Below are 2,795 nucleotides of genomic sequence, written 5' to 3' on the forward strand. Positions count from 1 at the left end.
AAGGATAAGGGTCTGAAGATAGAGTCACTCTTGGTCAGAGCAAACTGGGTAGGTGGAAGAGCTATTAGTGACTTTAGGGCATATTCAAGACACTAGCTGTTTTAGGCATTACTACAGACATCATGGGCATTTACTTCCAGGGAGTGGGAAGAGCCATTGGAATGATTCGAAATTCTGGTTCTGCCCTAGAGTGACTCCAAGCCTTGGACACCTAACAGGTGGCCTTAGCTGCAAAGCCAACTGGACGTCAGCCTTGCAGACCAGTGAGGATGGAAAAGATTGCAAGACCAAGACGGACAAAGTTGAGGTGGCCCCAACACTGCTATTGAGGTTGGTCCTTACCAGAAAGGATGTTTGGTCCAGTGTTCAAAGCCCAAAGGGTGCAGAGAGTGAGGGCTTATTTCAGGCAGACACCGATAAATCCAATAACCCCAGTCTAGCAGGGAGGGCATTACTGAGAGGCAGGCAACAGGTAACATGCATGGTGGGATGTGGTTTGACAGATCAGTCCACTCCCACTACAATTCCCACAACCATCTGTGGAGTGGAGGCCATTCTAGCTCCATAGAAAGGGGCAAGAGCTGGAGGCAGGGCCTAGTGTATAAGGATATTGAGTGGGAATCATATCAGGTGGGGACCTGGAGAGGTTGGCAGACATGGAGCCAGCAGACAGCACAGAGCACCTGTGGCACCAGGGCTCACCCCAAAGCACAAAGCCCTGAGATAGACTAGTCCCTAATTTCAGACTACTCTAGCTGTGGACTGCTAGCATAGCTTCCTGCTCTGGGATAAACTATACAGATGAGGACCTGGGAGAACTTCCCTTGTCTGGGAGAAGCCATGGAAAACAAGGTTTGACACACTTGAAGGGAACTCACAGCCCCCTCAATCTGAAGAAACTCACCTGGCAGTGTCTGGGTCAACCTCAAAGTCTCAGCCAAATCCAGACCTGTCTAAGGGATGTGGAGGCTGAGACCGACTTCACCTAGACCTCTGCCCAGTGTCAACATCCTTGACCTGTGACTTGCTGCCTAAATATGTGGAAGTAAAAGAGAGGAGACATTGTTTTGGCAAAACATATTACATAAATGATTTTTATTGTGGAATTTAATAACTATGTAGACATATTAGAGCAAAGTTATTTTATACAGGTTATATTTTGATATGTGATTCCTATTCAACAACAATCATTTTATTTTACTTTTACACTCTCCTGCAAAACATTTATTCAATTAAAATGTGAACGATAGTCTCTTGAAAACAAGATATTGAAAATAAGGACATTTGAAAGAATGTGGAAGGAAACCGCAGAAAGGATTCTGGCTTCAAAATCATTTAACAGGGCTTCCATTCTGGGTTTGACCCCAGACCGGTCATCTCACACTCCCCAGCCCTCGGTTTCTGTAATGTTCTGTATGTGTCTTACCTACTCCTAACCTGGCTCAGGAGTCAAGGCCCCTCCCTCGACTTCTGGGGAGAATGGAATCAAGGCAGATGCCAGCCTCACTTGCCAGCTCTGGGGAGGTTTTATCACCCTTCTGGTGTGTGAGGGCAGGTAATAGGTTATCCCAAACCCTGCTCCAAGAGGCAAATGTTGACAAAGGATTCTACATCCTTGTTCCTCAGTCCAGTTGCAGCATGTTTAACAAGCCCCAGACAGATAACTTCACCACCCTCCTCTCTCTCCCCTCTCCCTGCTCCCATTGCAATAACAACTCACACCCCAAAACAAGCAACAGAAGAATTATCAGGAGACTTGAAAGATATGAAGCCAGAAAATGTGACCTTTGCCCTCAATTTGGAGGTCTTTGTCTTTGAAGGTCTTATGTAGTTCTTTTCTGAGACTGGGTTATTATTGTTTTGGGACATGCATCAGTTGCCTCTGATTACTAGATAGTCCAGGGCTTTTGGGCTGGTTTGATCCAAAATGAAGGATCATAATGCTCCCCAAAGCACAGTGTCAAAGAAATAGAGGATCTGCCAAAACCCTTAATATTCTGTATAACACAGACCAGCCAACCAAACCTCAATCTCCAATCTTGCACCCTATTCTGATTACTGTTACATATAAATGACTCCCCAATTTAGGGGCTTACAACAATGACCGTTTTATTTTCTCTCTTGTTGGCAGGGCTCAACTGGGTGATTCTTCTGCTTCAAGTAGTGTCAGCTGGGGAAACTGGTTGGTACTCAGCTGGCAATTGTGCTAGTCTGGAGGGTCTGAGATGGTTTCAGTCTGGTCTGGAAGGTCCCAGTTGGTCTCATCCATATGCCTGGTGCTTTTTCAGGGATGGCTGGAAGGCTGGGTCAGCAGGGCCCTCCTCCCTCTCCATATGGTCTCAGGTTTGCACACGATCTCTGCAGCAGAGTAATCAAACTTCTTACATAGAAACTCAGGGCACCAAGAGACCAAGGCAGAAGCTTCCAGTCCTCTGAAAGATTGGGCCTGGCTCCAGCCCAGGGGTGCTTCTTCTAGACTGGATTGATCAAAGCAGTCATGGGCCAGCACAGATTCAAGAGGAAAGCAAACAAACCCTACCATTCAGTGGCAGGAGTCGGTACACATACTCGGTGACCCAGGTTCTCTCCTTGACCAAAGCTCGCCAGGCTCCTTTGAGCCCTCTTCTCGACCAGGCCTCCACTTTGGCCCATAAAGATTTGAACAAACTCTAACATAGTTTCTAACAGCTCATGGCCACATCCCTAGGATGATCCCAGCCCTGCTTCAAATAAGTGCCCATCGGAGAAACCTCAAGGCTGCCAGAAGAATTTACTGTTGTTCTAGCCAACACCTG

Source organism: Propithecus coquereli, unplaced genomic scaffold, assembly GCF_000956105.1.
Source record: "Propithecus coquereli isolate 6110/MARCELLA unplaced genomic scaffold, Pcoq_1.0 Scaffold134, whole genome shotgun sequence".
Lineage (NCBI taxonomy): Eukaryota > Metazoa > Chordata > Mammalia > Primates > Indriidae > Propithecus > Propithecus coquereli.